The 25,897-nt window shown below is 37.7% G+C and overlaps 1 long non-coding RNA gene across 2 annotated transcripts; it reads right to left on the reverse strand.

The window, feature by feature from the left end:
* Positions 1 to 1,586: 1,586 nt before the first annotated feature.
* On the reverse strand, positions 1,587 to 21,978 carry LOC141289944 (uncharacterized). Of its 2 annotated transcripts, XR_012340016.1 has the most exons (5): positions 20,454 to 21,978; positions 20,117 to 20,328; positions 13,980 to 14,171; positions 4,683 to 9,364; positions 1,587 to 3,229 (listed from the first exon to the last, which is right to left on the reverse strand). It is a non-coding gene; the product is annotated as an uncharacterized lncRNA (long non-coding RNA). The 2 variants fall into 2 exon arrangements; XR_012340017.1 differs by lacking the exon at positions 20,117 to 20,328 and having other exon boundaries at positions 20,454 to 21,977.
* Positions 21,979 to 25,897: the final 3,919 nt, after the last annotated feature.

Here is a 25,897-nt window from a genome sequence, read left to right on the forward strand (position 1 = left end):
TGAAGTGCGTTTTTGCTTGAAACCATTAAAATAATCTGCCAGTGAGGTAAGAAAAATAATCTTGTTTTTTTGTTTGAAATAAGATTTTTTTTTTGCTTACCCCATTGGCAGATTATTTTGCTTGTTCTAAGCAAAAACTTACTTAATTTTGAGTTTGTTTTTTTTTTTTTTTTTTTTTTTTTTTTTGTGAAAACAAGGAAATAATTTTTACTTGTCTAGAAAATCCTTCTTGATTTAAGAATTTTTAGATATTTTGGCTGGGGACAAGACAAAAAATTTAAGTAAGAGAAGTAATTTTTTGCAGTGTGCAGCTTTGTTGAACATAAGAGACTTAAAAGAGAAAAAATATTATATTGAAAAAGTTCACAGACCCTAAACTCCAAACACTACCAGTCAAAAGTTATTGAACAGTAAGATTTTTAATGTTTTTTAAAGAAGTCTCTTCTGCTCAAGCCTGCATTTATTTGATTCAAAGTACAGAAAAAAACAGTATGATTTTTAAAAATATTTTTACTATTTAAAATAACTGTTTTTGATTTGAATATATTTTAAAATGTAATTTATACCAGTCATTTCAAAGCTGAATAAAAAAAAAAAAAAAACATTAAAAATCTTACTGTTCAAAAACTTTTGACTGGTTTTGTATAATATACTTAATGTTACTTTGAAAATAACTGCTATTGGTTTTATTATATGGTATGGGTTGGTTGCTGTTATTGCTACATATGTATGTGCATTTGTTTGTTGTAAGCACATTTTGTTCCAAAAGCAATTCCTATATTATATAATCTCTAAATTCAAAAACAAGTGCAGCGCACATTATTCCCTTGTACTCCTTTACAGTAATTGCTTACATTCACAATAAACATCCAAGGCCTTTTTAAAATGCCCTGTGCACAGATACTGTATGAGCCCATACTGCTGTAATCTACTGAAAGTGTAGAGCGCAACATTCTATTGGCTGAAATCCAAGGTAGTTTTTAAATCAATACTCCTTTGAAAATGTTTTTTCCCCTCTTGAGCTGCTTAAGGATTTCTAGCACATATATAATGATTTTGCTGCTGGACATAAGTGATTTCTATTGATCTTCTAATGAATTTCCAGCAGAAGGTGAATACTACTGCATAATTGATAATAATGCTGACCAAAAGCTCACGTTTGAGAAAGGAAGATGGCTTCTGGCTAAATATTGTTATGGAAAACTGCTAACGCACAGGGAATGCAAACTTTGTTCATTGTGTAGGCATTCATAAATGTTTTAATACTGTTATTCTCATCATATAGATGGAGCTTCCTGAAAATCTCAATTGCCGTATGAGGTTCTAGATATGAAGCGGGGTTTGTGCATATTTTCCCGTCACCATGGGATCAAAGCGTAGATTTGGGTCAAGGGGTTTGGTTTATTAGTTCGTGCGCACCTCTGCTTCTTATCAATCTATTTCAGATTACATATGCAAACACGGCACCGAATATCTCGCTACAACTGTAATGCAATTGCGGATAGAACTATTTTCTTTCAGCTGCCATTTTAATATCACAAAATATCTTCACTGGGTGGCTTCCAAAAGAAAAGACACGGGCAAAATGAAAGTAGAGATGATTTCTTTATTTGATTCCACTTTGATACACATAAGCGCTTATTCAGTTAGCTTTGGCAATGCTGGAAGGAAAGCAAAAAGCAGATCTCTGTGCAGGAATGGAAGTGAAAAGACACCTCGATGGCTTTGGGATTTTAAGGGCGTGCTTTTGCATTACATCCTTATTTTTACATACATACAACAATCTGTTTCAGAGGAAGATGGTAAGATTAATGCAGATAGAATTTAGTCACAGCACAATGCTGACCGCTGTAAAAAACAAACATATACATAAGAAAATCTAGTTATTATTCACCATCAATATTTTACTCTATAATCTGATTTTATCAGATATTCACCCACATTTATTTCGCCTGTTTTATTGTGGAGCTGAGTGAAGTATATGACAGTAGGGCTGGGTATTTTCACAAATTTCAAAAGATTTGATTCGATTTCTATTCACAAGCTTGCGATTCAGATTCAATATTGATTATTTTGGATATAGCCTATATCATTAACCAGTGCTGTAAAATATACATGAAAGTCAGCTGGTAATACATTGGGAGTACAAGTTAACAGATGTGTATACAAACACTTAAATTAAAGTTTTTATAATAATAAAGTTATAACTTTACAATTAGGCTATGTGATTATATTTCTACTCCAATTAGTTTTTTGAAACATAAATGTTTGAAATGATGGCTGCCATAAAAGCTTAAAGGGGTCATTGGATGCCTATTTTCTACAAGTTCATATGATTCTTTAGGGTCTTAATGATAATTCTCTAATATACTTTGGTTAAAAATTCTCAATAGTAGTGTAAAAAAAAACACTCAGTTCTGCAATATATCAGCAAATTTTATTGCATGGGCCCTTTAAATGCAAATGAGCTCTGCCCGCCCTGCCCCTCTCTACTGAGGGATTACGAGCTGTAATGTTTACTTTAGCCACATTTAGCCACGTTTATCGGCGAAACTTGCCAACAAGCACATTATGAAGAAAGGCCATTTGCAAAGATGCATAAAACCCCTCATACTCACTTCTGCTGTGAGTGAAGCTACATCACGAATGATTCACACTAACATAGACACATATGTAGATCGGGATCAGCGCTTTCCTTTTAAAATCGAAAATAACGTTGTCCTCTGCCTCTTAAGCGGCTCAGAAGTCGGGAGTAAATGACGACTGCTATGTTCATTATTACATCCAACAACAGAACACCTCAATCGCTCAATTACAGTCTTCCTCTGCACCTGAGTCGACACAATGGCGATCATATTCGGACTGTTTCAGCTCGGTGAGGGCGGGTCTAAGGTAAGACGCTCATGTCAATCAACTGTGTTTCGTCACAACGACAAGAAGCTGAGAATGATCTGATTTTAAAAAGGGGATATTACTTTTAAAGACAAAAAAAAATACCACTGGGTGAATTTTTATCATTGTAGGGTGGTTGTGTACACAAACTGCCAACACACATTAATGTTCACACAACATGTAAAAGTTAGTTTTGCATCCGATGACCCCTTTAATGGATTTATTTAAGTGTGAATTTCACAAGTTCACACTTACATATAATTAGCTGAAGTACTGTAATGCGTATTTGGTGTGCTGTCCAGGGAAGGGCTTTCGAGCTCGAACCCAGAGTACCCCCCTGTAAGTAGGGCTGCACGATTTGGAGAAAAAATCTAATTGCGATTTTTCTGATCAAAATTGCGATTTGCGATTTAAAATGCGATTTACTACTATTTCATAAAAGAGCTACAGGTTTGATATGGTGGTTTTAACAGAACCAAAGAAAGACCAAGCATAATCACAAAGTATGCTACACTGTTCTACTGTTTATTTAAAACCTCTTAAACATTGTTGCCTTTTTTAAAATAAAGTTGTCAGTTATCATGACAAATTAAGAAAATAACTACAGTATCTTAAATAAAATTAAATTAAATTAACAATTAAAATTATATAATAAAATATTATTAAAATCTTAAACTTTTAGGAATCCAAACACACTGTAAACAATTTTACATCAGTAAAACACTGATGATAACCTACATTAAGAGACACTTTGTTGGGAAGTTGAGCCGCTGCTCCCGCTCATCTTTTCCAAATGGCGTTAACGTTATTTGCTCAGTACATGCAGTAGAGACCTGCACTCCTACGGGAGTATAGCGGGACCCGACGCAACCGACTGCGGCGCGGGACAAAACTTGATGGACGAGTGCGGCTGTTCGGGACGCGGGAAAATAAAATGATTCGCGGGATCCCCGCAAAATAGAAATATCTAAAAAGCAAAATATTGTTATTCATCTATTGCACAAAAGCAGCAAGAACAACTAGTATACAACTTACAGCTATTATCAGTAAGCACAAGGATAGGCAGTCAGGTGTTTAAGTTAGAATCCACTCACTGCTCAAACATTCTTGCACAGTGCTGAATATTGCGTGCTCGCGAATTAAAACACACGAAGTGTAGACATTGTGAAAGATTCATCGTGCATAATATTCATTGTGTTAGAGCTTTATGAGATCGCAAATGAACTGAGATGTCAACTTTAGCTTTGTCTGCTTGCATTCTGCTCTGGATACACACAGTAGCTCATGCTTGCTCTTAATTCTGTTAAGAATAACAGTGGTTTGTGAATGTTGATGCTTAGCCTATATAACAAATATTTTATCGGGGACGTTTATGCTGGGGTTTTGTGAAACTTACGAGATGTTACAAAACTGTTTCATGTAAATTCAATTGATGTACTGAAAAAAACTATATAGGTTACTTTTATGCGGGCAGGAGCGGGACAAAACATGAATGTCGAGGTAGGAACGGACCGAGATCAACATATTTCTGCGGAGGCGGGACTGAAAAATACGTCCCGTGCATGTCTCTACATGCAGTGTTAAAATGCCCCCTATTGGTTAAACTCTGCATCAAACGTAATATAAGCATGAAGACGTAATATGCACTTGAAGTGACCTGTCAAAAACGACTTATATGCTTGTTACCACATTTGATAATAAATCGAAATAATCGCAGCTCTTGCGATTTGAAAATCGCACCCTTTCAAATCGCGATTTCGGTTTAAAAACGATTAATCGTGCAGCCCTACCTATAAGTGTAGTAAGAACTCGGAGTGAGGCGATTAGACGGTGGAGGGATGCTGATAAACCGTCAAATAAGTGGAGGTAAGTCAACAGTATTTACACCTATTGGCGCTTATTAACTTGAGTGGGCTCCTCTTGTGTTAATTAGGCTAAATATCTGATGCGCTCCTCCTGAACTTTGTTAATACAGGGTTCCCGCGGGGTCTTAAAAAGTCTTTAAAAGTCTTAAATTTAAAAATCAAAGTTTTAGGCCTTAAAAAGTCTTAAATTCGCTGTTCTAGGTCTTAAATAATTTTACACAGGTCTTATTTTCCCGATGTCCATGTAACGCTACCTCTAAAGCTCATTTAAATTCTCTTTCTGTTGTTTCCGTGGTGTTGTAGTTCTTTATTTCACTATTCCAAATATAATTTGCTGTATTTAAACTACAAATGAGACCAGCATGCAATAGCCAATCAGCTTTATGTTATTGGCGCGAGTCTCTCTCGGATTGTACCGCAGAAGTAAAATGGATTTAACTTTTTAGCTATGAGGAAGTCCAAGTTTAGCGATACTTAGCTTGAAAAAATTGAATATAGGGCTTGGCTAAGGCCAGTTGCTAACATCTGTAGATTTTTTTTTTCCCTCTGTGGAAGTTACTGGGTCTTCAGACAGAATCGTAGTAGCAGAATACAGGTCAAACTACCTTTTTCTGTATATAATGTTCTCAATAATAATAATAATAAATATAGGTCGAGCTAGCTGACCGCCAGCCTTCGAGATACTTTTAAAATGTTTTTTTTTCTTGCCCGACCGAACAAATCGCCTGATTAAAACAGAAGTGACAAAAACAACTAGCGAAGCATCGAAAGGCAAGAAAGATTCATATTTTAATACATTCAACGTAAACAGAAATTGATAATGGATAGTGTATTTCTGGTCTATTTGTGACATACTTTAAAACAAATGAATGTAACAGCACTCTAAAGAAACACACTGAGGTAAAAATTTAAAATGTATAGTTTATTTATAACATGATATAGTTCAGTAATATACCAAGTGAGCTTTTTGCTGAAAATTCTCACAATTACAAATGTTACATTAATTTTAGCTCAATAAACAAGTAGTTAGTCAAGTAGTTACTTACATATTAGACAAAATATTCTGTTTCACCAACGAAAATAGTTCCAAAAAAGGATCACAGCAGAAGCATTCTCCTAGTAACGTTTTGCTATGATTCAGCGTTTGGTCGAATAAGTTGAAATAACTCGCTCATGAAGTGACTTACTGCCACCTGCTGGTAGTTTAGTGTGTTTAAAAGTTTGCCTCCACACCCAACATTTCTAATTTATATATTTATAAATCAATAAATGTATTTAAAACATTAATCTCACTTTTAATTTTGCAGTGTAAATTATGTGATCTCACTGCTAACAGTGATTTAGAATTTATTGATAAATTCATAAAATAAATTTCAAAGGTAATGCATACATTTCGAAAGCAAAAGTTTTTTACATCAGATATTTCTAGTGGTACTTTTATGGGGATAGTTTGTGTGGAATAGTATCTGCTGATATGAAAAGTTCACTGTATATCGTAGTAATAAATTTAATTTATGACAGCCATGAAATTTTCTTTACTTTTTACATTAAACACATTAAATATTACATGTATGCATGTAATATAATATCTATTTCCATTACAGGTTTAGGTCTTAAATTTCATATAAGGTGGTATTAAAAAGGTCTTAAAAAGTCTTAAATTTCACTTGTTCAAATCTGCAGGAACCCTGTAATAAAACATCATTAAAAAATGAAGAATGGTAAAAATTATAATGAATGTAATACAGTCCATATATTTAGCAAAATGCTCTTCTCTAGAGTTGTTTTTCTGGCTGACGAAGGACTTTATGGTCACAGATTTTTCTGAGGTAAATGTGACGTTACATGACATTAGGCGCGTTTCCATTACAGATTTGCGCAAAACTTTGGCGATATTCTATAAATGTCGATTAAAAATTATTGCGAAATGACGGCATTTCCATTAACCGATGTTATGCGACTAAAACTTAATTTTTCCTCTTGCGATAAGTCATGGCAACAGATTTTTGTGGGATTTTGGCTATATTTAATTGAATGTGATCTGTAAATGCGAAAAAAAAAAATGTTTCCATTGTGGTTTTGCAAAATATTCCTTTTTCGAATTGCCTGAAAAACCACCTCATGTGAGCGTAAAACTTTTTTTGCGATATATGGGAGTTTTTGCGCATTTCAGTTTGCGCAATTTAAAGGGAAGGCCTAATGGAAACACAGGTATTGTTTACAAGCTGTCATACTGACACTGATTGAGCGATTACATGAGACAGGACATGGATTTTGGTAAGTTGTACTCTTTCTTTTAACGTACCTTTGGATGTTTATTCATGTTTATTTTGTGGTGAAACTGGTATCAAAGCAGAGGAGATTATCAGTATACATAGCTTCTCTTGAACTGAGGCGGTACAGCGATCTGTCACTTAACAATAAACAGTGCCAAAACGGCATTTATTGTTTGAATATTGCAATAAAATGGACATAATTAAAATCTGAGACTTTGTTTTATATCAAAAGTAACAAAGCACATACTTATTGCGATTTATTGCATGGGAGCACAGTTGAAAAAAAAACAGCATATGCTGGTTAGGTAGGTTTTGATGCTGGTTTATGCTGGTGCTTTGCCAGTCCTTGACCAGCAACATGATCAGCTAAAGACCAGCACAAACCAGCAAAGGACCAGCATAAACCAGCAAAGGACCATCTTAAACCAGCATCCCAGCATCAAAACTTACCTAACCAACATATGCTGTTTTTTTCAACAGGGAGGCGAGCTGCAATGTTCCATTCATTAACTGAAAATAGGCTAGACTAACTGGCTCTTGAAATTTAAGAAACGATATCATTTTATAAAAATGAGAATCAATTAAAAATGAGAAATCTATATTTTTACCCAGCCCTGTATGATAAAAGTTGATGAAAAGCTGTATGTATGCTATATATATGCTCACCCATTCTGGTTTTGAATATTCAGCTATTCTCAGTAGTCCATGATGGCTTTGCTGAAAGCGTATTTGCTACAGTGGCTTAGAGTGCAACGATAACACTGAAGAGTGACGGTAACCTTGAATAATCCTTTGAGAGTTTAGAGAAAGTCACTGAAACACAAGGCATTGTGGGAACGCCGATCGGAGGCATTCGGCCAATTAGAGCCGAGAATCTCCTCAGGCAGCCCGGACCCAATCCCTCTCCCTTAGGGCTCCCTTTCTCTCTCTCCCCTCCCTTTGCTCAATCTCTCTCGTCCTCAGTCGCTCTCCCTCCCTTGACTCTTTCCATCTCCTTCCTATTCCAATGTGGTTTGGCTCTTAGTCCTAAACTCTATTAACTCTGCCTTATTTTATGCCTGTTCTTTACAACAGAGAGGCACAGATTGAGAAGGGTCAATCAGAGTTGAGCCCATACGACTGGGAAGGAGAAACTTTTCTATTTCAATTCAAACGTCTTTGTACAGAGGAGTTTCACTTTGAAATGCTGATTCAGTGGCCTCTGTAGGCCTGGAGTTATTGAGCTCCTTTAGGACCTGCGGAACATTATTGAAAATTGCACGACGTCTTTAAAATCCTCTGGCAGGATGTGACACGTAGGGTTATGAGTGTAAGAGAGGGACTTGGTGTTAAGGAAAAATACACCAGCATAGGGAATGTTCAGGTGCATAGCGTATTTACCTATTCCACAGTGACAATGGGCTCTTTCACACAGACTTTGGTGTAAATTGCACAGTATTTTATTCCGTTCAGAGATCTTGTGTGAGCAGGAGCCGTGATTGAAGTGACTTTATAATTCTCCAACTAGCTATGACGTTCAACAGTTTATATCAGCAACTAATGGGATAGCTCACCCAAATTAATTACTCATCCTCATGTCATTCCAAACCTGTAAGACCTTCATCTTTGAAACACAAATCAAGATATGTTTGATGTAATCCAAGAGCTTTCTGACCCATAGACAGCAACACAACTGACACGTTCAAGGCCCAGAAAGGTAGTACACTCTTAAAAAAGGTGCTTTAAAAGGTTCTTCACAGCGATGCCATAGAAGAACCATTTTTGGTTCCACAAAGAACCATTCAAAGATTCTTTAAAGAACCATCTCTTTCTTGCCTTTTTATAATCTGAGGAACCTTCTTTCACCACAAAGAACCTTTGGTGAAACAGAAAGGTTCTTTATGGAACCATTTAAACAACAAAGGTTCTTCTATGGCATCAGTGGTTAAACCATAATGTTATGAAGCTAAGAGAATACTTTTGTGCGCAAAGAAAACAAAAATAACAACTTATTCAACAATTTCTTCTCTTCCATATCAGCCTTCGACATGCATTCACAACACATGCAAAGGTTTTACAAGGTTGGAACGACATAAGGGTGTGTTATTTTAGCTTGCTATCTTTTATAGAGTATACTGACAGTAGTTTAACTACTTTAAATGTGTCTTACCTTGGCAAGCTAGTTTCAAAATAGCTTCCCCAACAACATACAGTATATGTTTCTTGGAGAGACATTATGAATTTATGCCTTCACATACTTCTCCATGGACAGAAAAAACAAAGGTTTTCTTTCTCCTTCCCAAGCCCTGTCTTCTTGCATGACTTGTGGCACACTGGAGCAGGGTTTTCTTACTGAAATAAAGAAGAAAAATGCTTGAATATGAAAAATACAGTCTGTCATTCCATGTGCTATAGCCTCTAGTACAAATTTTAAACAACAATAATAAACAAATGTCTTGAATATAGTATGTAGTCATACATCACTCAGACAGTAATTGAACCCGCTATGTATTACTTACATGTCTTTATGTAAGTTAACAACATGGGGGTGTAGTTCTGTGGGTGTCAGTATGTGTTTATATGCGGAGTCATTACGGGTGACTTATGCGTTGCCTGTGCAAGCAGAACTCATGTTGTAGAAAACATTTTTGTCCCTCTCTGCGTTGATGGAAAGCAGGGAGGCAGTTTGGCCCTGCAGCGGCATTCATTCTGCTCCAGTAGCGCTGGGCTTCGTGTACTGCGTGGTAAGATCAAGCAGAAGGGACTGCTTTTGAGTTGGGTTTGATCGTGGCCCACCTCCGGGCAGATCAACACATAAACAACAACCAGTGAGAACCAGAGCTCTTCGATTACAACATCACTCTTTCTGTTTTCCACTGGTTAGATAACCATTCCAATCTCTTGTATTGAAAAGCTTGTATAAATACACAAAGTGTGAAAGAAAAGTGACATTTTCAAAGCGAACAGGTGTCGAATGTGGCCTTTCATTGCTTGTCTGTTCTCAGGAAACTCTGAAGGCTTTCAGATTTATTGACTTTGCTCTCTGTCCCTGTTTGTACATGTTGTTCTTATGGTTTTGGAGTCTTTCCATCAGTCTGGTGTAGTGTTTATTCGTGCGCTGCAGGCCACCGGTACAACACAATAACACGCCGCGCATCCTAGCGTGGGAGCAGCCAGTATCTGTTAGGCTAGACAACTGACTAATGCTTTCTTCTCATTATGGACATGTTGTGTAAGCCGTACATCGTGGTGCGAGGTCATCTGAGGGCTTGCATCCGCAAACATGGGTATTCAACTGACCCGACGGTTAATATAAAACACTCGTAGGAATAGTAGTGCATTGAGTGCATCGAAAACGAGGAAGTGTAGTTGTTTTTTAAAGTAAGGAAGAATTCGACTGTCCTTCTCAATTAAAGGGTATAAGTTGGAACATGCACACCCTTGTGAAAAATAAGTAAACTTTAGCATACTTTTAAAAAGAGTGCTTATTATAGACATAATCAAGGGGTTTCCAGCCTTTAATCAGTACTGGGGCACAGACCCCTCAGCAAAAAAAAGTGTGCACATACTTTTTATACTTTTTTTAAATTCCTCTTGGATATAAATTGTCTTTACTTGCAGTACAGAGTTGTTCACAATCTGCATGTGCAAGAAAGAAATGCTTTGTTGTTGACAAACAATTTGCAATCCCTTTTAGAATGGATTGTAGGTAAATATCCAATTTGTTTTCTGTCTTATAAAATTATTACTAAAACAAAATGTTATAAAATGTACTTTTAAGGTGAGACATTGCAGGCGAATAGGGTAAAAAAAAAATAATAATAGTTATCACCGTACTTACACTGTTAATTGATTACATTGATAATTGAAAACATTTTTTGTATTACGTTTTCTACAATGTTAGGTTTAAATATGCAAATGAGGCATTATTTAATTAAATATGTGCTAATTTGCATACATTTCTAGTACAAAAATCTAAACACTGGATGAAGTGAGTTTCAAAATTCTTAATTTTTTGACATATTAGAGTCAAATGTTTTTACAGATGGGATTTTGGGTATCTAATTTTGTCACATAATTCAGAAAAAAAATAATGCTTTTTTTACCATTTTTGGGGGAATACAATGTTGTATAAAATCAAGCAAATTATATATAAACAAATCCCTCTGTAAAAACCTTCAGCATATAGACAGGAATAAAAGTGTAAAGTTTGGTGTGTTTAAATGTTACTTAAGTGGAGATTTATAGCTCAGTGTAGGTGAAAAAACTCATTTTGAGAAAACAGACTTTAAAAATATGTATTGTATTTGAAATCTATTGACACAAATAGATAAAGTGCTATAAAAGAAGTGTCTTTTGGGTGTTTTCTTTCCACTAGTTTAAAAAAAAACACTTTATGAAACACCAAAAAGCCCAAAATCTCAAACTTGACAGGTGCATGAAAAAAGTGCAGTGTCTCCCCTTAAGTAACAATTTTTAGGCCCGGTTTTACAGACAGGTCTTAGGTAAAGCCAGGATTAGGTCATGGTTCATTTAGTTCATTTAAGTCATTTTTAGAAACATGCTTTAGATAAAAAAAAAAAAAAAAAAAAAACACTACTGGTGTGCATCTTGAGACAAAACAATGGCACTGACATACTTTAGGATTAGTCAGTAGAAGTTTCTTTCAGTTAAAACAGCCCAGACATGCATTTTAGTCTGGGACTAGGAGCTAGGTCTGGGAACAAATTACTGACTTACTGCTTGTTCTCCCTCTTCTTATTTAACTTTCAATGCTGGTTATTTCAATGACTGACTTGTCGCATTCCAGTCTGTTGTTGTGGCGGCATTACCACGCACCAAAACGTGACGCTGAATGAAACGAACTGTGATTGGTTGTTTGACATGTCGATCAAACGGCCTTATGGGTGGACCTTGGCCAATGAAAGCTGCCATGAATTCCAGACCTTCAGCCGTCAGTCTGAAGGTCTGGCTACGTGAGACTACTTAGACTTAGACTTGGCCTGAATTCACAATGCGAGCCTTAGTGCTTAATTCCAATTTTTGATTTTTTTGTACAGATGCTCACATTTTTGTTTTAAATGTGTCTATTATCAGATTTCCAGTGTGAACAGATCATGGTTCTAAACTGACCTGTATGTGCAAAACAGCAATAGAGGGTTGTCAGGTGTCCACAACACAATATACCTAATTGCTTCTCAAAACTAGTCTAAAACTATCCCAGTCGTGATCCTGGGGGTAAATATCATTTGACCGGTATTGGATTTAGTACCACATATGGAAGTGGAACAAATCAGAATTTAAAAGATCAGATTCCATGTGGTTAGTGCTGTTCACATCAGATTTCCAGTGTGAACAGAACATGAAACTGAACTGACCCGCTTTCACAAATAAACAATATGAACAGGGTTGCCAGGTGTCCACAACAAAATATGCCCATTGCTTCTCAAAACTAGTCCAAAACTAGCCAAATCACATTCCAGGGGGTAAATATCTCGTTAATGGGTTCGCTTCAACCCTGAGTTAAAAAAAAACTACCTGTGACAACTCCCATATGCGCAGAATCATGTTGCATAAATTCCGATATGACTGTTCAGACTGTGGTCGCATTGCAAAACATCTGACCTGTATTGGATTTAGTACCACATATAGAAGTAGAACAAATCAGAATTGAAAACATCAGATTCCATGTGGTTTCTGCTGTTCACACTGTCATGACAAAAACAGATTTGAGACTACGTTCACACTGCAAGCCTTAGTGCTCAATTCTGATTTTTTTCTCAGATCCAAATTTTTTGTATAGCTGTTTTACATTGCTGTTTTAAATGTGGCCAATATCAGATTTCCAGTGTGAACAGATCATGGTTCTGAACTGTCCCGTATGTGAAAAAGAACAATACGAACAGGCTTGCCAGAGGTTCACAACAAAATACGCACAATTTCTTCTCAAAACTAGTCTAAAACTAGCCCAGTCACTTCCCGAGGGGTAAATATTGTGTCAGTGGGGTCACTTCAACCCATGGAGTTGAAAAACAACCTACGGCAACAATGAAAAAGTAGCCCAATTATGTGGGAAAACTGTGGATTTGGCAACACTTACGCAGCATCCTGTCATACAGAAGCATACATGGTGGACATAAAGTAAGCAAGTACGCATTCAATTATAATTTGATCTGCTGCAGCAGCCAGTGAAATTTGAAACTTTTATGATATGAGACCTCATTTTGCTTGTATATAGTTTTCACTGTAATGCTTAAGAGTTCTGACTAATCTAATCTTTCGCAACTATCTTGATAACTTTGGCTATGTCAGACCTTTGAAGTGACTCCCATGTATGCAGAATTGTGACGAATGCTGATCTGGTGACGTAAAAGTCTCATGAATTCTGATATGACTGTCCAGACTGCGGTCGCATTGCAAAACATCTGACCTGTATCAGATTTAGTACCACAAATGGAAGTGGAACACATCTGAATTGAAAAGATCAGATTCCATGTGGTTTGTGCTGTTCACACTGTCATGACAAAAACAGATTTGAGACTGCAAGCCTTAGTGCTCAATTCAGATTTTTCTCAGATCCGATTTTTTTTTGTATAGCTGTTCACATTGCTGTTTTAAATGTGGCCAATATCAGATTTCCAGATCTGACCTGTATCAGATTTAGTACCACATATGGAAGTGGAACAAATTGGAATTGAAAAGATCAGATTCCATGTGGTTTGTGGCCACATTTGCCTGCAATTTATATTATCTGCAAACTTTCTTTAAAATATGCTTTTAAAATTTAAAGTACACTACAAATGCATGTTCAATGCAATTAAGCACACTTCTTTTTCTCAAGGGCATATTCTCTTCTGGTGAACTGTTTTTGGCGTGGCAAGCAGGGACAGATGCCACATGGCCCGACAATCTGACATTGTGCTACAGCAACAGCTGCATCATGGGGCACTTGGGATTTGACACTAACCTTGAAAGATATCCCTTACTTTCCGAGAGTCTCCTCCTGTACGGAAGCTTGTTGGTGATGGCCCAAAAACTGCATCTGCACAGTAGCGCACATCAAAACACCACAGTGGTAGCAAAGCAGCAGAACAGCCTGTGGGTTTGGCAAGGCCTGTCTGACCAACTCACTTCAGCCCGCCTTTTATCCGGCCGTTTACTGTAAACACACAAACACAAACAGAGCGGAGCTCGGCTTCAGTGGGAATGGGTAATGATGCTGGTGTGTGTATGGACTGCTGTCAGCGGTGAGCGGCAGATTGCACAGCGCAGCCAAAGGATCCTCATAGGAAACACTGCTCAGATCTCAGGCCCTAATGCCTCGTACTGGATCATAAAGCGAGCAAAGGAACGCCAAGCAGCCTCTGCAGAGAGCTATTCTGGAGAAAGTCGAATCGTGTTTATGCAGGCATGCTGTGTTGAGCTGTATCAACTTATCTATTTATATAAACAACATTTCTGGGAGTCAACTGTGAAGGAGTTTATAGTCAGCTGCAACAGAGCACTAGTTTTTGACTTTCTGCTGCATCTGCTTTTGGTATGTCAGGGACAATTTACAATCAGCAGGTCATTATAAACCTAAACAAACCCCAAAATGGCCATCAGGGTTCAGATACGAAGTGGAGGTTATCGTTTGTTATCAGCTATAATTGCTGTCAAATGCAGCTTCTCTTTGTTTAGTTTAATCAATAGTTGCCTCATTTTAGCCTTCCGAGACATGCTGAAAACTGGAAAGAATGTGACATGATTTACTAGATATAAATATAATTTTTAATATATGAATCCAAATGTTATTTGATAATACTTGAAGTTATGTGGTCAATTTAGTTGTTCACCATGTGTGAAAGATGCCATGAATGCTAAATGTACAGAAACACACAATTTGCAATAGTAATATATAGGCAGGGCTTATTTTATTTTATTTTTTTCAATGTTAGTCCAAGGAAACTTATTTATTCAGCTGATGTATAAATCTTGATTTCACAAAATTGACCCTTATGACTGTTTTTTTGGTCCAGGGTCAAAATTGCAATTAAGCTGAAATGCAATATAGCAAAATATTGATCTTAGATCGAAAAACCAAAAACTATAAATGTTGCTTTGGCAACTAACTACAAATTCTAAAACTAAAACTGGTAAATGACAATGTACATTTAGTGGATCATTCTAAAAATAAACCCTTAGTGCGAAGAATCCTAAAGGGGTTTGTTTGTTTATTTGCAATTATCCTGCTTATTACACAGCTACTTAAAAATAAATAAATAAGAGCGCAACATGCTACAAGAAACACAAACTAGCACAGCTGTGTAAAAATATAGTTATGGGGCCATTATGCAAAAATATTTGACCGGTGAATACCACAATTGTCCAATCAGAATTAAGCATTCTGGAGAAGCGTGTAATTAGCATGCTTAATGACTACAGTAAACATCTGAACTAGATTTCCAACAGTGTTACAAGTCATGATTTTTAATAAAAACAGTCTGTGTATCTGTGTAATTCAATTTTGATTCAGATATTGAGGCGAGTTAGCTTCAGGTGGTTATAAAAGGGAAAAGCTCAGGGGAAATAACAAGCCCAGTGACCGCAGCAAAACACTGAGGCACAGTACACCCCATGCCAGCTTTAAAAATGGACATGAGCTCGGCTGAATATTACACAGCCATAATGAAGCCATGAAAAGCGCCCTGAAGTGCATTCCACACATTTGCTTACTGTCAGTGTGTAATGAAGACAATAACAAATCTAGTCAGTGCAATACTCCTGCTTATTTATGCATTCAAAAGACACTGAACTGATAGGAACAGCACGAAAACATGCATTAATATAAACAACGTGCTGTGCTTTTAGATATAAAAATGCAAATCAGCTGCATGCTGAAATTGTCAGCCTCAAACAATTTAGCAAATGTGTGTTTTTGCGCTACAATGCATTTGAAAATGTTTGTCTCCGGTTTTGATGGCAGCGTATGATTACATGTGATCTTTAGGGTGGTAATTCAACAGAGTGTGTTCTCCGTGATTTTGCAGTTCGTGTGTCGCTGACCCACATATGGAGCAGAGCAGTCTGCTGTTGGTTAGAAAACATAATCAGTGACAAGTTAATGGCAACTGCAGGCTATGTAGTGAATGCCACACTATACAGAGGAATCTAGAGAAATGGATTGGATTTCAGTTAAGAGATTTATGAATTTAGTCTGTATACAAACTCAACAACCTTTAAAAGTGTTTGAAAAGTGTTTGCTTTTTCTTGGTTTTTGGTTTGGAAAATAACCCACAACATAAGGAATCCTTCTGGAAACCTACGGATAACGGGTTAAAGTTATTTACAGCTCATTCGCCTGTAAATTCTTCGTCCTCAAGTGCATTCAGATGTGTGCTGTTTGCTGCGGCGGGGTGTGCGTGTGGATGGGTTGCGGGCTCAGTCATTTGAAGTCATTTAAGAATGATGGAAGGCAGTTCGGAACAAAGGAGGCTTCAGAAAATAACCAAGCATCAAAGGGGATGCTCAAATGCAATGTATTAAGCAAAAAGGAATATAATAACTGTTGCACAGGGATGGATGGAGGAGCTGGCAAATGAAAGTCTTGAGTGCATTGAGGGAACATATGGAGATGAGTGGGGTCTGGCACGAGCTGAGATGTGTGACCCACTTTCCACTATGAAAAGCAACAGATTGAATGCATGTAATCCTGATATGACATAATGCACTTGCATTAAATGCTGCGTTGGGAGTACTTAAGAGTCTATGATGCAAGCACTTAAGGATCAATTAAGGAAACAGTGCTGATGTGGCTAATTCTGTTTCACTGTCCATATGATGTTGGGGAAAAAGACTTGATGCTTGTCATAGTCCGTGATGATGTAACTGATGCGTTGCCACTGAATCATGTTTGAAAGTTGGCACAAGGAGTAACTGCATTAAATTAGTCTAAAAATCTATTATTTATATTTGTTAACCTAGAAAGGTAAACCTAAACTCGTCCTCCACAGATGACTTACTTTAGGCATCAAGTGGGCATTTGAACACCACTGGTATAATATTCAAATACTTATCTAGTGCTTGCTGTAGCAGTCGCAGCATGTTTCAGAAACCCTTCACTTCCCCAGCTCCACCTGTATAGATCTGCTACAGGGTGATTTCATGTATGTTACATTATGGGGGTTATGGGGGTATTGGCAGTAGCAATTCTCAGTACTTGCTCTGTAGCAGCATCAGCAAAGCAGATTTATTCCGCCAAGACCAAACACATTAACATTGCCATGTATATAACCGTGCTAAACTCTGCTGCTCAAAAGAGCTTGCTGCTTAACATTCAAATATTTATCTAGTGTTTGGTGTAGCAGTTGCAGCGCACTTCAGAAACCCTCTACTTCCCCAGCTCCACCTGTATAGATCTGCTACAGGGTAGTTTCATGTATGTTATGCATGGGGTTATATTATGTTATATGTGCAGCAGCAGTATTTCTACATGTTCACAGCAGCATGTCTGTGGATGTTTTGGCAGTAGCATGTTTCGGTACTTATTCTGCCACAGTAGTGTAACAGATCTAGACTTAACACATTAACGCTGTCATGTATATTACCATGCTAAACTCTCAGAGAGTTGTCATGACAGAAATGCAAAGTTCTGCCATGAAACTCTAGATTCAAACTCAAAACAGCTGATTGGTTTATTTTCACATCAGCAGCCAATGAGCTTGCAGCTCAACATTCAATACTTGGCTTGTGCTTGATGTAGCAGTTGCAGCGCACTTCAGAAATCCTCTACTTCCCCAGCTCTACCTGTATAGATCAGGGTAGTTTAATGTATGTTATACATGGGGTTATATTATATGTTATATGTGCAGCAACAGTATTTCAACATGCTCACAACACCATGTCTGTGGATGTTTTGGCAGAAGCAAGTCTTGGCACTTGCTCTGCCGCAGAAGCCAAGATCAAACACATAAACATTGTGATCTATATGACCATGCTAAACACTCAAGAGTTCATTAATTTACTCATACATTCATTTTGGATTCATTGTAGTTATGAATTGCAGGGTCAAAACACTGCAGTTGCAAAACTATCACTGAGTTTTGCGATTTAACTGTCAAAGTATCTGCCTTATAAATGGTGCTGTCCAATCATATGAGCCATAGGGCCAGATTTACTAACAGCTTGCGCCAGGACAACCATCTTTTGCCGTTAAAAACTGCTGTCAAGATTTACTAAAGATGTGCGGTGAAAGATTAGGGTTAGGTTAGGGTTAGCTAAAATGGAGTGCACACTTTTTTGGGGCAAATTGAATATGTATTTGTAGGAGTGTCCTTTTCAGATGCAAAATTTATGTGAGTAGATTTAAATAAATTACACAATTTGGTTTTTAGGCTTGCGGTAGTCAATTTACTGGTATTTGTGCCATTATTTACAGCTCAAAAAAAGCTTATCTTAAAACAGACGCTAATTTGCACTGCTCTCGATAGATTGTGTTGTCATTACGAAAATGACCCAGCTGTGTTTAATGTACGAACTATCAGTAGATCAACCACAGAACTTTCCACTTCCATCGGTGCTTTTATGCAACTAATTTGACCTGTTTAGTAAATCTGGCCCATAATGTATGTTCTGTAAATATTAAAGGGATAGTTCAGCCAAAAAATAAAAGCATTCTCAAAAAAATATTCTCGTAGCTTCATAACATTACAGTTGAACCACTGATGGACTATTTTAACTATGTCCAACTACATTTCTGGGCCTTAAACGTGATTGTTGCATAGCTATCTATGCAGGGTCGGAAAGCTCTTGGATTTCCGTTTGGAATGATATGAGGGTGAGTATTAATTTTTCAATTTCATTTTTGGGTGAACTTTCCCTTCAAAGTTTCTTCATGGAACCACAGATGGCAATAAAGAACCTTTATGTAATGTAAGAGTGTAATGTAAGTCTAAGGAAGTACTATGTAGTAGAATAGTTTTAAATGGAATGTAAAATAATTTGAATAGTTACACAAGTTGATACAAATGTCATTCGATAATAAGGGAAACAGAACGAGCGCTATTAGGAAATCTGAGAGATCAAAGTACAGTAAATATGGGGGGTGGAGCTCAACGAAGAGTCGGTTGTCTTTTTACTCATCGTCTTTATGTGATCTTCAATGCTTAATGCTTTAACGCTTAATTATTATTCTTATTAAAACATTTTATATATAATAAACAATTGTTGTATACATGTTATATAAAGTGTTCCATCATCAGAAACATAGCTTGAGTTAGTCTACACCTGCATGTAGGTTGACATTAACTTATGCCCCCCAGGCAGAACAGATGGCCCATCTGACAAAGTTGTTCTGGTGCCATGCTGCGCACCCGACTGTATTTGACACTGCATCGCACAAGATTACACATCTCACAGCAGTGAAATGTAATATAACACCTGTAACTTTTACCTGAGAGCCCTTAACAGAGAAATACCTCAAGGCACCTTTGAGTTCTCATCACTTAGAGCTGCGCGTGAGAGCTCTTACTGTGGCTCAAAGCACAGGTGGATGAGACTGAAACTGTGAAGTGGTGACTAATAACTGATTTGCTAGCCAAAGGAATCCGAGTGGACATGTTCGAGATATCAGTCTCCCGCTTATGGCTAGACAGTTTTCCCCTGTGATCAGCATTGTGTTCCTGCTGAGCGTGGGACGGTTTGTGCCAAGAAAATTATAGAGGCGTTGGCGTATGTAATGTAATATTTGTTGCCAGAAGCAAGTAAATAACAGCATATATTATACACTTTCACTTACTTGAACTCACAAACTCGCTTAAAAGAGATGCTTACCCTCGTTTAAGACTTCATCTTTCCCACTACTAGCTAATAGGCACCTGAGCGATTTTATTACCTGTATTTCGGTTTGAGAAGAATGTGCAGCGCCAGCACAATCTACCAACTGTAAATTCATAATATTCCCAAGGAGTCTGCACTTGGGAGGAGGGGGATGTGCGCTTGTTCACGATCTTGGGTTTTAATGTGCATCGGACTCACCAAAAGCAAATAAACGTAACGCACAAAACCGCACTCAGACTGAGGGCTTCGCATATTTGGCTGTCGAAGACGAATAAGTGAATGTCTTACCTGGATCCAAAAGTGCAAACGGGGGAGGTGAGGGGGACAACGACTCTACGTTTCGCTGTGCAGCAATGGTGGAGATCAGCGCAGACATACGGTGAATATGAACACCAGCTAATGGAACAAAATAAAGCGGTGGCGAAAAAAGAGCGAGAGAGGGAGAGAGAGACAACTCTGTCTCCCCCTCCCCTTACAGCCTCCTTCGTTTCTCTCCATCCCTATGGCACAAAGATAGAAGCACAGCCACAGACAAGCTAATCTTAACTAAGGACAGCATCAGCAAGAACTCAACGCAAACGGATGGCAAACAAACTACAGGCTAACTGCAGTCGTCGAAACCTACCGTAGTTCGATATGTTCGAGTCAGTACGTGTGGGTCGCTCTCTGCCTCTCTCTCTCTCGCTCTGTCTTCCTCTCCGTCTGCCTCGCTCTGGCTGCGTCCAGACATGACTGGGGCTGATTTAGGTCACCGTGTCTGTCTGGCTGAGCTCAGCTCAGCTGCCGTGTCGTCGTTTCTGCTCGCCTCCGCCCTGCCCTCTGGACAAGGACTAAGTGTAGGACCAACAGCCACCTTAACCTTGGAGTGGAGTGGCCACTTTGGCTAGTCACTGCGAATGGGACTGCAGATGGGCCCGGCTGACTGGACGTCTCGTGTGGGACAGGTTTACAATGGGACGGACAGGTGACGCACTGGAATCCAAGGTTTTATCGCCGACTTCTCAACCTGGGAAACTCGGTCTCGTACTCGCAAACGATGGCATTACCAGTCTCCAAAAAATCATGATCCAGGCTCGCTTCTCCAAATTTTCTGTCCACAAATGAGACCGACGTTAATTCCAAGTTGTTTGACTCAGAGTTTGTCTTCTTTCTTGGCTCTACTCTCTGCCCCAGTGAAAATTATCCCTCAGCGGCAAAACGGAGCAGAGCGACGGTATTTCGAGAGGAAGTGCACGGCTCCTCTGCCTCCCCGAAACAAGCCAGTCGACTGCAGCTGTGAGCTCCTGTGCCTCCACTCTAGTCGTCTGGCTGTGCCGCAGTGCGTCTGGGAGGAAAAAAAGACTCTACGTCTGTAGCCGGAGCTCTGCCACTCGCCTAAAACCATTGCCGTGACACAGCAATCAGCTGACTTGTGTCAGCAGAATGAAGCGTCATCGTTTGCTGAGCAGAAGGGATGCTGGGATGTTTTTGGTGTGGCGTGCCACCTGAAAACCCTCATTCTTCCAGGGAGTAACAGCAATGCTATTAATTAATAAACAGAAGACTGTATGAGAAGGAGAGTGCCCTTCACTCACCTTAATTCATGTTCTTTCTATTTTTTCCTTCACTTTTTGCTCTCTGCCTCTTTGACACTCTTTCTTTCTGCCTCTCTGTTTCCTGTGAATAATGAAATGAAAATGGCTTCTAAGTTTCCAGTTTTCCACTATGAAAAGGGTCTCTCATCCTTCAAATGTCACAGTCTCCTCTGATGGAACAAACACAGGCACATAAACACGCTCACATGCCCACCCTCCCCTCAAACACAGGCACATAAACACGCTCACATGCCCACCCTCCCCTCATCTGGCTTTCATATTTGTGCCATGGCATTCACAGTCTCTTTATCATGGTACAGGTACACTTTTGCAGTCTTTTGTGTGCACATGGCTGTTGTAATTAGCATAACCGTAATGTCTTTGTCCTCAAATCCATATGGTTGAGACAGTGAAGGGAGAGACCACCATTAAGTGAGCACACAATGAACTGCTGGAGTGATCTGCTTTCTCCATCTCCAACACTGATGCCCTGCTGACTGCAATTGTGAAAATAATAATTGTTTGGAGTCCAAGAGAAACACTTCTCTGTTTTTCCTCCTTTTACCACTCTCACTTTGTCTTGCATAAGTGTTTATTAAAGGAATAGTTCACCCAATCTGAAAAATCTCCCTTGTGAAAAAGTAATAAACCAAAGATAACTTTTAAAAAGAGTAACTTATGGGACTAAAACTTAAAAAAATACACTTAAGTGCAAATTGAATGTTTTTGGACACTTAATTGCAATGAATTGTTTCCATTTACATCAAATGCACTTAGTTTGAACTTTGGAGTTCTTTTCGAGCTACTTAAAGGGATAGTTCACTCAAAAATGAAAATACTGTCATTAATTACTCATGACGTTCCAGACCCGTGAGACCTTTGTTCATCTTCAGAACACAAATTAAGATATTTCTGGTAAAATCTGAGAGCTTTCTGACCCTGCATAGACAGCAACACAACTGATATATTCAAGATGGTTCTTCTGATGTAAACCCTGGATGTTTACAAGCAGAGGAATGCACACACATGCATCATGATACTGACAAGAACGTGCGGCGAAGACAAAAAAAAAAAAAAGAAGAAATTGTTGAACACGGTCATTGTTTTTTTTTTTTCTTTGTGCACAAAAAGTATTCTCGTAGCTTTATAAAATTAAAGTTGAACCACTGATATCATATGGACTATTTTTACGATGTTCTTACTACCTTTCTGGGTCTTGAACGTGTCAGTTGCGTTGCTGTCTACGCAGGGTCAGAAAGCTCTCAGATTTCATCAAAAATATCCTAATTTGTGCTCCGAAGATGAAGGTCTTACAGGATTGGAACGACATAAGGGTGAGTAATTAATGACAGAATTGTCATTTTTGGATGACCTATCGCTTTAAGTAGGACTTAAATACATTTAAATGTTTTAAATTTGGTTAAAGTGTACTGACAAAGATACTGACAAGCATTTATGGTACAGTAAAATGTGATAAGTTCTATTAAAACTTGTATTTAAATATATGTGTCATTTCACATTTGCAATTTAGTACATTTAAAATGTATTAACTTTAAATGTAATATCGAAATTAAGATTATAATTAAAAATTTGACATATGCTTTAATATGTTAGTCAACACACTGAAATAATTGCACTTCTTTAAGGCACGTTTTGAAAATATTAAATCATAATGATGAATGAATTAAAACTTTTAATTTTATAGTACTAGGGATGTAACTGTCTTATCAATATCGTGGTATCGCAATAACAAAACTGTCTCGATATCATCATGGTAACATGACGATAAGAAACTACAGGAAAAAAGTGTAGTTTTTAAAATATTTTTAAGTTTCTTGTTCTAAAATAAAAGGTCTTTAAAGTTTTGTTTTGCACCATTATTCTTTGCGACAGTATCGTGCTAAAACCGAAAGCATAATTTGGCTCAATCCCTTCATTAAGTTTATTTTCACTGTGCATTTCAAAGCGAAGTGCACACTTCGTTCAGGCGATCAGCTCATGAGCCGGTGTTTTCCCTGCTTCAGAACAGCTCAGTTCACAGTAAATGCAGTGGACTTGTTTAATGCATGTGCTGTGAGTATAGCATGTATGGGAATGCAAGGCCACTAGTTGTGCTTTATTTCTGCGGCAAATGCTTACATTTTACTATATTTATGTTGAGGCACATTTTTGTAATCCTGTTCTCACTAAAGCTTGAGTTTTCCATCAAAAAAGCTTTACTGTGTTTTCCGTCAAAATAAAAGCATAAAAGTGCAGTATGAATTGCTACCAGTTAGCGGTTTAAATGGGTAACGTTACTGCAGTAGAAGACTTATTTTGTCTTTTTTTTTTAGTTTTTTAATATCACAATAAATATCGTATCGTGGACATATTGAGATATTATCGTATTGTGAGATTTTAATATTGTTACATCCCTAGACAGTAAATTTTAAAAGTGTACTTAGGTGTGTTATTTTAATATTATATTAATAGTAAAGTAGTTTTTTTCTTAATATACTTCTAAGATTTGAAGTACACTACAAGTGCACATTAATTACAATTACGCACACTTCTTTTTCACAAGGGATGTCATCATTAATTCAGATACGACTTTCTCTCTTCTGGGACATAAAAGAAGAACTTTAAATGACTGGAGCTTACACTCAAAAAATGTTGGGTTAAATACAAAATATGGGTCAAAACAATCCAGTTGCTGGGTTTTTCCATATTTTACCCAGTGCTGTGTTGCATTTAAAGTTTAAAAAGGACACAAAACACCATAAAATAACATACTGATCGTTTTCATTTTTTATTATATAAATTGTCTGAAGTCACTTGATAGCTAAGATAAGTTGTTATTCACTGATATTACTGTTAACTACTGCAAATGGATCACCGACTCTACTATAAGATCAGTTTAATTTGTGAACAGATCTTGTAGTTTTGTGATGTGAATCGACTGATTCACTTTCAAGGTCAGATTAACAAGAATGATTCATTTATGAATCCATCATACTTCTTTTCATGTACTCTGGCATTCTGAACTCAGGCATATGTCAAGATTTTCAGTGAATAGCAACTTAAATCCTGGTCTTTTTCACACAAACAGTTATCGTATGATTTCAGAAGACAGTCATTTGTCATTTGAACTACTTTTATAATCATTTATGGTGCTTTCACATCCTTTTTGAAGCATGAAAGCTCCAGTCTCCATTCATTGAAATTGCATGGAGAAGAGTGACCAACACATTCTTTCAAATGGCTTCTTTTGTGTTCTATGTATGAAAGTAAGTCAGGCTGAAAAGGGTGAATAAATGATGACAGAATTTTCATTTGTTACTGATTTTAAAGTTACATGTTACATATTTACATATTTCTGATTAATTTAGGTCAGTGTGTCTGGTGTGTGTGTGTGTGTGTGTACCTGGTATTCATCACGTTGTGGGGACCAAATGTCCCCACAAGGATAGGAATACCAGTAGATTTTGACCTTGTGGGGACATTTCTTAGGTCCCCATGAGGAAACAGGCTTATAAATCATGCACAATGAGTTTTTTTGATGAAGTAAATGTATGCACAATCTCCTGTGAGGGCTAGGTTTAGGTGTAGGGTAGGTGTAGGGCGATAGAAAGTACGGTTTGTACAGTATAAAAACCATTACGCCTATGGAATGTCCCCATAAAACATGTAAACCCAACATGTGTGTGTGTGTGTGTGTGTGTGTGTGTGTGTGTGTGTGTGTGTGTGTGTGTGTGTGTGTGTGTGTGTGTGTGTGTGTGTGGATCTGTCTGGTGTATGATAAGCACCTGTTCAGTCACTGATGCGTCCTCTTTGACTCCAACAGACAGGAAAATGGACTTGAGCCTGCCAGCAAACACACACACAAACCAAGAGTCAAGTGTCAGCTAAACCACAACCTGACTGGACAAAACCTCCATTGATGTACAAGGCTAAACACGCTGCTCCAATAATCACTCAAAACATACTCCACGTTTGGTAGAAACCTTGAGCCAAATTCCATAAGTTTCAATGCAGAGTGGCTCCATAACTCTATAAATTTAGCCATTCTTTCCTCACTCGCTTTGCTGTCCACAACAGCATTCCCCTCTCCTGTTACTTAAAAGCACACACCACTCACAATAACCCAGAGAAAATCTGCTGCTCAAGGTTGCTTGCAAAACACAAACAAGACCTTTCTACGAGTGAATGCACTCTGTTCATCAAAACACTTTTTGTTGCCTCCAGAGCCGCAACAAAACATTTGGCTTGCTATTTAGTCGGGAAAATCATTCTCAGAAGGTGCCGTTGAGTTTGATGTTTACAACCCAATACACACTGAAATATTAAAAGAAACATAATACGGTTCTGTAAAAAAAGAAAGACACAAGCTCTATTCATAACCTTGAGTAAAACCTCCACTGTTGACTAAATAAGAGATCAAGTTTAAGCTGCCGGAGACAAAAGTACAAAAGAAAAATCCTGAGAAAAGAAAACATTTTACCCCAAAATCAATAGG

Source organism: Garra rufa, chromosome 17, assembly GCF_049309525.1.
Source record: "Garra rufa chromosome 17, GarRuf1.0, whole genome shotgun sequence".
Classification (NCBI taxonomy): Eukaryota; Metazoa; Chordata; class Actinopteri; order Cypriniformes; family Cyprinidae; genus Garra; species Garra rufa.